Raw genomic sequence first — 12,249 nt, forward strand, 5'->3', positions numbered from 1 at the left:
AGAGATCAGATTGCCAACATCTGCTGGATCATGGAAAAAGCAAGAGAGTTCCAGAAAAACATATATTTCTGCTTTATTGACTATGCCAAAGCCTTTGACTGTGTCGATCACCATAAACTGTGGAAAATTCTGAAAGAGATGGGAATACCAGACCACAGGACCTGCCTCTTGAGAAATCTGTATGCAGGTCAGGAAGCAACAGTTAGAACTGGACATGGAACAACAGACTGGTTCCAAATAGGAAAAGGAGTATGTCAAGGCTGTATATTGTCACCCTGCTTATTTAACTTATATGCAGAGTACATCATGAGAAACACTGGACTAGAAGAAGCACAAGCTGGAATTAAGATTGCGGGGAGAAATATCAATAACCTCAGATATGCAGATGACACCACCCTTATGGCAGAAAGTGAAGAGGAACTCAAAAGCCTCTTGATGAAAGTGAAAGTGGAGAGTGAAAAAGTTGGCTTAAAGCTCAACATTCAGAAAACTAAGATCATGGCATCTGGTCCCATCACTTCATGGGAAATAGATGGGGAAACAATGGAAACAGTGTCAGACTTTATTTTTGGGAGCTCCAAAATCACTGCAGATGGTGACTGCAGCCATGAAATTAAAAGATGCTTACTCCTTGGAAGGAAAGTTATGACCAACCTAGATAGCATATTCAAAAGCAGAGACATTACTTGGCCAACAAAGGTCCGTCTAGTCAAGGCTATGGTTTTTCCTGTGGTCATGTATGGATGTGAGAGTTGGACTGTGAAGAAGGCTGAGCGCGGAAGAATTGATGCTTTTGGACTGTGGTGTTGGAGAAGACTCTTGAGAGTCCCTTGGACTGCAAGGAGATCTAACCAGTCCATCTTGAAGGAGATCAGCCCTGGGATTTCTTTGGAAGGAATGATGCTAAAGCTGAAACTCCAGTACTTTGGCCACCTCATGTGAGGAGTTGACTCATTGGAAAAGACTCTGGTGCTGGGAGGGACTGGGGGCAGGAGGAGAAGGGGACGCCAGAGGATGAGATGGCTGGATGGCATCACTGACTCGATGGACGTGAGTCTCAGTGAACTCCGGGAGTTGGTGATGGACAGGGAGGCCTGGCGTGCTACGATTCATGGGGTTGCAAAGAGTCGGACACGACTGAGTGAGTGAACTGAATTGAACTGAACCATTCTCATGAGTATACCTGCCCTTTTCTTAACCCAGAGCTAGTTAGATGAATTTCATGTCCTCTGTATCTACAGCCACTCTGTTCACAGTGCCCACAAAAATGAGTGGAAACACCTCGTAGCTACTAATACTTCAGTCATTTGGCCACAGTGGGTGGATACAGTTCTCCTGGACAACTCTCTCTTTGCCCTGGGGGTGTCTGGGTTTCTGAGCTATGTATGACTCAGTCTATTTTTTGGGGCATTTTACTTCCTTTTAGTTGTGCACTTCCCTCTCCTAAGTCTCTGAACTTGTAATATTTACAATTCCTAAAGCAAAATTAGGTGAAATCATTCTGATAGTGAGATCTTTAGAAAAGCGTCGGTAACATGTTCTTTTTCTTTGTAATAATCTGGTTATCATTTTAATTTTTTGCAGATTAAATTCTGAGACCCAAGATTGACTTAATAATTTTCTGCCCTTTCAAACTGATGGTTTAAATATATTTGTTCGACACCTGTAGAGAAGTTATACGTTTTGTGGGGTGAGGTAGAGAAGGAGGGGTGCACTAGCTGTGCTGAGCTGTTCTGACTAATTCAATCCTCATCCCTGATGAACTTAACACTGTTGTACATCTCCTCACCCTTAACTGACCCACTAACCTCAGAATCAGATTAGAGATTTTTTTTTTCTTGTAACCTGAGCACAAGTCTTGGATGTCTTTGTTCTCATCCCCAGAGTCTTATCAGAGTACTTCTTGCAACTCTTTTTCCCTAGAGGAATTCTGGTAAATATGACTCCTTCTTATTATATTTCCATTGATGTCTTTGTACCCAGTGACCTTTAGTTCTCTTCATAGATGAATGAGCTGTCTCATCCTTTGACTCAGAAAATAACTAAGGTTCCAAAATATACATAAATGTACAACTCTGATGCTGTAGCAGTGATAACATAACACAAGAATACTGTTTGCTATATGTGACAAAGTTATGGCCAAGACCGGAAGCCAAACTAACAGAGACTTTGATAATTTTTTAAAGTTTCTTTTCATTTAACTTTTTAATGATTAATTCCAGTTTGGGAGGAATTCTGAAGATTTGCCAGACAAGTAACTGAAAGGGATGTTCTTGACCAAGGTTATTTAGATTTCAGCAAAACATTGGGCAAAGTTTTTGCTGTATGGTTAGATGAGATGGCTAAGCCTGGGTATAAACAAAAGGATAATACATGGGTAATATTCTTTAAAAATTAACTTGGAAAATTTTATGCATATGAAAAATATAAAACAGCAGAATAAGCCACTATGCACCTGCCTCTTAACTTCAACAATTTTTCATCACATGACTAAGTTTTTTTCATCAGTATGAGAAACTTCCCCACTAATCTTTCACCAAGATTAAAAAACACCTCAAAAAGCTGAGAAAATATTAACTGACAAAAGTCAGACAAAGACAAATACCATATGCTATCACTTATTTGTGGACTCTAAAAAAGTGATATGAATTAACTTATTTACAAAACCAAAGCAAACTCACAGATATAGAAAACAATCTTATGGTTACCCAAGTGGGAGAGAGGGGAAGGATAAACTAGGAGTATTGGATTTACAAATACACACTACTATATATAAAACAGACAAGCAACAGGGGCCTACTGTGTAGCACAGGGAACTATATTCAATATCATGTAATAACCTAGAATGAAAAAGGTTGTGACTTGGCCAGGCCTCTATCGGTTTCATTTGGTGACAAATTTTAGACTCTTTCAGGTCCTTTACTTCAGTATAAGCTTAATACCAGGCACACTAAATACTAGATGTTTGCTATTTTCTAACTGATGAACACATCAACTCTAAATTTGAAAAATGGAGTCCATATTGAGCATGGGAATGAAAATTTTAAATAGGTCTAGTAACTGATACCATAGAATTCCGCTAAGGTGAGATCAGAATTACTTTTAACAAGAGAAAAAAAAAAAATTCCTGGAGACATTGCTCGACAACTTGAACTTTCCAGAAAAGGATGGGTTATTGAGGGCAAGAGAAGGGAAGTCATTATCATTTCCAGAGCCTCACACAGAGCTTGGCAGATGTGGTCTTTAAATGCTAGTAGAGCTGATACACACAGGGCTGTATGCTGCATCAGGGGCCGACACTGAGAAGACCCTCTAAAACGCACTGCTGTTTTACTCCCATCCTCTCCAGTTTCTGAAAGTGTCTGGAAGTTCAAGTTTGGCACTCATTGGACCCTTTGAATATGATCACAATAAAAATGCAATTATTCTAGAACAGGCACAAAGTGGCCACAAAGATGAGCTCAGAGTCTTCCCAGTTGGGGATTCATTCCCAGCTCTGCCACTTACAAATTGTGTAACATAGGACAAATCTCTTAATCTCTCTGCATTTCTTTTAATATGGCCAAAGCTGGATTTTTAAAAGGATTAACTGCCACACGTGCTCAAGTAAGGGTAGCTGTTGTTAGTATCATCTTTCATCTGAAAATTTTGAGAGAGGAAGAAAGATCCTGAGGAAAGCAGGACTGAGGGAGGGGGCAGGAAGGCACACCACCCAGAAGAGGAGGTTAAAGAAGCCCCTTCAGCTTGGTGCTGGGGCCAAGGACAACCTCTGTGGACACCCCACCCAAGGCAGCTCACTGCCTGTCCCTCCCGTCTTACCCAGTCACTTTCCTGTACGGCCTCGACTCCCCTTCCCACACTTCACCTGCCCCAACTGCTTCCCTTCTTCAAACAAACCACTTGGTACAGCCATGCTTATGGCAGATTCTCCTGTGCTGATGGACCTTTAAATCAGTACTGATTCTTTATATAATGACAGATTCTACCTATAAGAGATAGAAGCCAATGAGATAAGAAAGCCAAAACAAAACAACAACAACAAAAAAATAAAGTCAAAGAAAAAGGCCAAGACAGCACAGGACATATCTAACATCTACCACTTTTTAGAACAAAATATATAAAATGTGACTTCTAGATCTTATTGTGAATTTACACCAGATTCTTCAGGACAACTGAATAGTTTTCAAGCAGTCAGTGAATTAACTTTGGAAGCTGTAATTTCTTTTGAAAATAGGGGAAAAAAAAAAAACTTTAAAGGACAAGAGGGGTAAAAAATGTTCCAAAAACGTTACTATGATTGTTACTTATCAAAATGGGGATCAAAAGTGTTGTCAAATCTTCTCAAAAAGACTTTGGAGGAGAATTGACTCTCACCGGTGATGATTCGCATTATAACTGGGTCAGCAGGCGAGTACTCAAGTCCCCTTGATGACCAGGCTGGTGACACTCTCAGGATAGTAAAATCTTAGAGTGTTTTTAAGTAAAATCTTAAAGTGTTTTTAAAATCTCGGGCCAGTAAAATCTTAGAGTGTTTTCTAAAGAGTAATGGGACCCATAATGTGAAAAAATAACCTCATTTGCGTTTGCGTGTCCATGCTCAGTCTTTCATTGTGTCCAACTCTTTGTGACCGCAGGGACTGTAGCTCACCAAGCTCCTCTGTCCAGGGGATTTTCCAGGCAAGAATACTACAGTTGGTTGCCATTTCTGACTTCAAGGGAGCTTCCTCACCCAGGAATCTAACCTGCCTCTCCTGTATTGGCTTTACCACTGCGCCACCTAGGAAACCCCACCTACATTTAAGCAGTTCCAATTTGTATCCTCCCACTCACAGTGGGCAGGCTGATCTAGGGGAGACGAAGAGCTGTGTAATGGGGGTCGTCCATACCGGGCAGCATCAACACCAGGTGAGCAGTTACTGCAGTCACTACTTTGCTCTGACTGTTCCAGCCCCGGGCAAAAGAAATTCATCCTAGGAGACAGGACAGGCTGCAGGCAGTGCTGGCCGGTGGTTGTGCTCTCTGTCCCCCATGCCAACTATCTGGTGTCTGAGATGTGTGTGGAGCTGTATCTCCTACCCTGAACAGAGTGCAGAGCCCATGTGCTAATCTGGAGAGTCTCTACTCTGAGCATGCGCTCTTGAGCTGTGATCTATTTCTTCTACACATTGAACATCAAGCTAAAACCCAAACTCTGTGATATGGAGGGACAAGGGTCAATTCCTTTAGTCTGGTAGGCACACACTCACTTTAATATCCTCATTCCTACCGTTCAAATAACTCTACACGAACCCAGGTAGAGGATCACTCGATTGGTAATTGAAGTTACTGATCCATATGCTGTTAGAATATTTGATTTTATTTATAAGGTCTAATTTAAATATGAACATGTGGAATATCAGATGAGGTCACACAGTAATATTCTATTCCTTGGACTTATGACAAGAACATAGTCTGTATGAAAAGTACCGACTGTTTTTTTACAAAACAACAACAACATCATAGGCATTTCTAGGCTCTGGCCCTAGCAACATCCTTCCTTTATGATCCTGCCACAGCTCCTACTCCCTAAACTCCAATAGAGACCCATTTGATCAGCAACTAGGTTTAGTGGGTAAAAACACATCTAGCCCAGGGCTAAGCTGGGTTCTGACCTAATTCTACCAAGTACCAGCTTGGGCACATTGGGCAGTCTCCTGGTGTGCTGGATGTTTCACTGTCAAAGGGGATTTTTATCAGGGTTGTAGAGAGGGCATAATGTGAAAAAGAACCTAACCTAGCACCTGGTGCTGGAAAATCTATTTCTTGGCCTGCCTCAGGCTCTTGGCTTTTTGCCCCACATTCCTGCAAACCTTGCTCTCTTTTATCCTTCAAGTTTCAACACACATGTCCTGATGTTAGGAGGCCTTCCCTGGCCACTTTATGTAAAATTGCAACACTCTCCCCCTTAGGGTTTTCTCTCCTCTTCTTTGCTTTACTTTTCTCCTTAGTTTCTATCATCCTCAAACAAACAGAATGTTTCACTTATTTATTGTCTGTAATCCCAGCTAGAATGGAAGCCCCTTTAAGGTAGGGAACTTTGTTAGTTCTTGCCTGGATTGATCTCTTGCATTATCTGTCATGCAGACTACACGCATAGCATTTTATAATATTTGTTAACGAGTGAATGAAAGGGTAGATCTTAGCAACTCTTAATAATATTTGTTAATGAGTGAATGAAAGGGTGGATCTTAGCAACTCTTAATATTAGTGCTCTTTTTTCACTCATTGCCATAAGCTCTGACGTGGCCACCCCTCTGCATTTCCTATTTGTGTAATAGCTACAAAAACACTTTCTTCTGCTGAGTGTTGAGCTCCTATTATTTAATCATGCTCACATGTTTGACAGAAACCCTGCTTCACCACTGACTGTTACCCTCCCCTGGAAAGAAAGCCTTGTCCCTGGTCGTGTTTGCACCAGGCAGAAGTCAGTTCACCTTCTTATGCACATCTGGATATGACAAATATGAGCAGGCATTTCATGTTCGTCTGTGTCTCAGGTCACTGGTTACAACTGCTTGTAGTACTATACCTGCAGCTAGGCTACTATATTGTAATGTCAGTTTATTGAAATTAAAAATATTTGTCTTAGGATAGATCAATTGAGTTTTGGTTGTGAGCAGAGTGTGAATAATGTGATGACTGGGCGTCCCTCATAGCTCAGTTGGTAAAGAATCTGCCTGCAATGCAGGAGACCCCAGTTCGATTTCTGGGTCTGGAAGATCTGCTGGAGAAGGGATAGGCTACCCACCCCAGTATTCTTGGGCTTCCCTTGTGGCTCAGCTGGTAAAGAATCTGCCTGCAATGCAGGAGACCTGGGTTCGATCCCTGGGTTGGGAAGATCTCCTGGAGAAACGAAAGGCTACCCACTCCAGTATTCTGGCCTGGAGAAACATCGGCTGTATTGTTCATGGGGTCTCAAAGAGTCTGACACGACTGAGCAACTTTCACTTTCACTTTTCACTTTCACATAGTGGAAAAAGTTGGCTCCATCAACATCAACTGGTCACAAAACCATGTCATGTATAGAACACTGTGAGTCCTAGAGTTGTCGTCTTTGCCACTTAATATCATGACTTTTGAGACTTATACCTGAGCTGGAGTGAGTAATGAAAGCACTTTCTCCTGAGTCATCACAGCACCCATCACCACGAACATGGTCCATTCCCTAAGGTGTATCCTGGCACATTGGACCGTGACACTGCGTATGTAGCAGACATATTATAATTTGGATGAACAACTTGGAAAGATACGAAGAAAATCTTTACTCCCAGGAATATTGGTTTGGCATTTTAAAAGATGTTTGTTGTAGAGACAATTTGGGAAATGTAGTGGTTAGTATTTCCACGAGATGGCACTCATTGTCTTCCTTACCTTTTACTAAGGTTTTGACATATTCTTAGTTAAAGAATCTGAATGAACACATATGCATGTACATATGCACATATATGCATGAATATATGTATATATACATACATGCCAATGAATACTCATATATACATATATGTGTACATTTATCTAAGGTTCTATAATTTACCTAGCTCATTCACATCCTTAACCAAAGTTTCATTTATTGTGGCCCCTTGGGGCCATGGGAATAGGGCACTTGTTGGTGGGTATAGAGAGGGAATCACTGCTTTCATCCTCTTCATTTCCACTGTATACTCTGCTTACGCCAAAGGATAAAAACACAAAGCTGGCCTTGAGCCTAGGAATTTATGAACAGAAGGCAAGGATGAAGCACAAAACCATTTAGAGAATAAACAGGAATGTAATGATATAAGCTATTTATAGAAAGACTACTATCTAGGTTGTTAGGGGACTGAGCAGGCTTGTAATTTGAAAAGCTGGTAACTTTTTAGAAAAAAAACAAACAAACATAAAAACACAGAGGTTCACTAACCTTGTTCCCGTTAACATCTGAGGCCCAAGAGGACTCTCCTTTCCTTTGTTGGTGGGTAATAATGTGAATTAAAAGAAGATCCTTTTCACTTGAATTTCTCCCACTGCCCACTGCAGTCTTGGGCTCCAGTTAGAATGCTTCACCATTGACAGACTTCACTGTGGATTTTGAGGTCAGAGAATCACAATTACAGTCAGCTGGAGAATTAACTAGGACTTCGGATCATTAGGAAATAATTCTGTTTTCATTACATTAGCACTAAGGGCGGGGGAAAGATCAGGAATTCAGAATCTATAGAAAAGCATATCAAATCATCTCTGGGGGAAAATACAAGTTTCTCAGCAACCATGACATCAACACAAATCAGCAAACTGGAAATTCAACTCACACTGACCTTGCAGGCCCTCAAACCAAGTGGCCACTTGGGAGACAGAAATGGGAAAGGTACTTATTACACAGTCTCATGCCACAGGCCTTAAATAATGGCAGTCAGTCCCTTCCACCTTTTCAGGAGCCTCTCCCTCACTGGGAGGAAGGTCTTTCCTTTCTATTAATATTTACATGCATTAGTTTTCCTCTGTGTAAATCCTAACATCATGGGTTCCATTTGTAAAGTACTTTGTTAATTTCAAAATACTTTGATGTCTAAGAATCTCCTTCATGCTTTTCTGTCACAATGGTATGGAAATCAATATGTTCATCCTGCTTTTACAGATAAGAATCCTGAATAGGGAAGGTGACTTGTCTGAGGTCACAAACTAGAGTAGCCCACAAGGCTCCTCTGTCCATGGAACATTCCAGGCAAGAATACTGGAGTGGGTTGCCATTTTCAACTCTGGGGATCTTCCCGACCCAGGGATCAAACCCATGTTTTTTGCGTCTCCTGCATTGACAGGCAGATTCTTTACCACTGCGCTACTTGGGAAAACCCAAACTAGACAGAATCAAAGCCTAAAATGGAAAGAACTTGATCCCCAGACCCATAGCCCACTCTGCCTTTTGGCTGATTGTGCATAAGCCCCAAATTGACATACCATAGGAACTAAAATCTCCATTTTCTTTCCTTGCACATCTAGGAGTAGTGTAATTTAAGCTCTCTGTCCAGTGCATATTTTACATGTGATGTTTTTCACCCTTAAATGTTATTTGCTCTAACCTCCTTGAGAATAGAGCCATGACCTCAGACAGAACACACAGTATATTAAGTTTCTCCTAGTCCTAAAACTGGATTTTCATTAAGGCCACTGCCTGATTCTTTTTTAGTACTGCCCCAGGCATGCTGGAGAGAGCTTATTTTCATGGTTAGCAAGGGCATCATTCAAAAGACAATCTGAATGTGGTCATTTATGAGGGGTTTTTTTTTTTTTTTTTTCCAACCCTACTGTTTGGATAACCTGCAGGGAAATCTTTAAAATACCCTGAAAAGAAATGCCATTTCTAATCTGGTGGACACACACATATAGAACAGCAGATAGTTCTGAGTGCATGTGTGTGTGTGTGTATTAGTGTATGTGTGTATGTATGTTTGGAGGAAGAAGTGAAGGGTTCTTTGGGAAATAACTAGCCTAGAAACTTCTATTAGTTCATTGCTGCTGCTGCTGCTGCTAAGTCGCTTCAGTCGTGTCCGACTCTGTGCGACCCCATGGACTGCAGCCTACCGGGCTTCTCCATCCATGGGATTCTCCAGGCAAGAACACTGGAGTGGGTTGCCATTTTCTTCTCCAATTAGTTCATTAGCCAGTGTCAATTATCTGTATTCCAGCCCTTCTACACTAGATTTAATGAGTTGAGGATGTAGACACAAACCAAGATAAAGAATCTGGAAGTTTGAGGTATAAAGACCGTTCAGAAAAGCCTTTGAATTTGCTTCTGAGCCACCCAGAAATGCTTGAGACATGACAAACCATTAAGACATGGCTAACTCAACTTGATCAAGTTTCTTCACACCTGCTGTGTGGGCAACTGAAATGTCATCATGCATATGTGCACGTGTGTGCAGAAATACGAAAGCATCTCTCCCGTTCTCATTCCCTGCATGTTTTCTCTGTCCATGTATGTTTAAGGGTATTTTTCTATTTGAATTTTTGCTTCTGCTTCTTTTTGAAAGGCCAGCGGAAAAGTGTTTAGAGAGAGCAGAATTACATAAAAAATCAGTTTCACCAAATTGACTTCAGTGTCTGTTGACTGTACTTACATGCATGCACACACAAGAACACACACACAAACTTACACACACAAACCTTTTCCATACTCCCTGCAGTAATCTAAATAATTAATAGTGACTTTCTCCTAGGTCCTTTGAAAGAAGCATTCTTAGACATTAGAATCCCCATCATTCTCCTGCCAAGTTGCAACGAATTCCTCTTCAAAGCTGTGACCCTGTTGATTTTGCTTGCTGCCAAATTTCACAACACGAAGAAAAATAGCTTGATATTAGAGTGATTAAATTTCAGGGAGAGCTGACAGAATGGAGTTCTTCAGAACCTAAACTCTGCCAATTTTGATGTCTCTAATTTATTCCAACAACCGTTTAAGTCTGAACGCCTCCATTTTAATCACATTAACAGTATATTACAAAGAAACTGAACACCCAAAGAACTCCAGTTGCAAAATGAATTTGGCTCTTTCCCCTCCTCTTTATGTTTGTGATGATCAAATAGCTGCTAGCAGGATCCATTTGCTGGAGCCAGTCCTTTGGCAATTTCCCTCTGCCTCCTGCTTCCTTAGCCAGAGGCCTGGACCTGGGTGCTTGCCCAGGTATCAGAGGGAAAATAAACACACCTACCCCTCAAGCAATAGCATTGGTAGTGAGCTCACAGTGTCCAAGAGCCCACATTTTTCTTGCATTTGGCTGGTGGTACAGAAAATTAGCTGTGTGAACTTCACCAACATCAATATATACCCACCCAGAGCCCAGGTCTGACAGACATCATGCCTCACTACGGAGGCAGCACCAATGCCCCCAAGAAACTATGGGTCCCTGGGCCCCCTCCTAGGTCTGACTAGTTGATAATGTGTTATTCTGTCAACAGGGTCAATGCAGAGATTTGTTCACACCAGGCCTGAGCCCTTGCCAACTGGCCCATTCTGTTGGTTCTGTACTCGCATTAAGCTGCAGGAAAGCTGAATATTTAATGCAGACAGTTTATTTGAAACCAAGTGCTTCTGTTCTCTAGAGTCTACTTTCTGTCACCAGCCTACATCCTAGAAAACAGAATAAATATTTTTCTGCCCTGCACAAGCCAAGTTATGTTCCTATTTCGATTCACAGTAGCCATCAAACTGCATGTGTGAACAGACTGAAAATTCAAACACCTCTTCACTGTCTTGGCAATATCTCCTGGTGTCTTGGTTTTTGCTGTTGGCCTGGCTGTGCTAACCTCTCAGGTCTGCCCCTCACTAGGTAACTTTCAGCAAGTCATTTATGTTCTCAGAGATTTAGTTTTCTCAATTATTAAGATGGGAAAAAATAATTGTTCCTACTTCACACAGTGTAGCCATGAGTAACAAGTGAAATAAAGCACAAAAAGTACTTAACGGAGACGGGCCTATGGTGAGTGCTTAATAAAGCACTTAATACAGCAAGTGCATAAAAAAGTGCTTCAGTTCAGTTCAGTTCAGCTCAGTTCAGTCGCTCAGTCATATCCGACTCTTTGCTTAACCAATGTTATTGCTAATGTGATCTTTATTAATATTATCCACTTGTAAATTGCTTTAATTCAAGATTTATCATGACTTGATAACAACACAGAAAAGGAGATGAGAAAGCTACAAATTACAATTATTCCTACTTAGTATGGACTCTAGAGCAGTAATATGCTTGGAAGAGGAGTTGGGGGAATTGTCTTAAAGTTGCCTTTGCATACTAAGCCTACTCGTTTTCCTTAGACTGTGCGATTATTTAAGGTGGCTTGGTGAATACAGGGATGGATGGAGATTCAAGGATGCCATCTTTTTGTATCTTCACATTTCCCATCTATTCTCCCCACGGTTTTCCCACGTCATACTTTCCCTTCAACATTATCTCCCAGGCCAAGAACAAATTTTTTTTTCAAGATAATTTTACAAAGTGCTTGATTTCCACTTGAAGTATCTTTGAAAGAAATGCATCATAAAAATAGAATTAAATGCCTAGCAAAGATTGTTTTCCTCTCATTGTTAAGACAAGGAAGCATCTTGTAAAGCTGGGCTCTGTTGATAACATTAGGAGATTTCACAACACGCGGGTGGAATCCCATAGTGAAATATGAATTGAGTCAAACATGAGGTAACTGCCCTCAGTCAGGCACTAAAGGTGATGGGAAAACAAG

Source organism: Bos indicus, chromosome 9, assembly GCF_029378745.1.
Source record: "Bos indicus isolate NIAB-ARS_2022 breed Sahiwal x Tharparkar chromosome 9, NIAB-ARS_B.indTharparkar_mat_pri_1.0, whole genome shotgun sequence".
NCBI lineage: Eukaryota > Metazoa > Chordata > Mammalia > Artiodactyla > Bovidae > Bos > Bos indicus.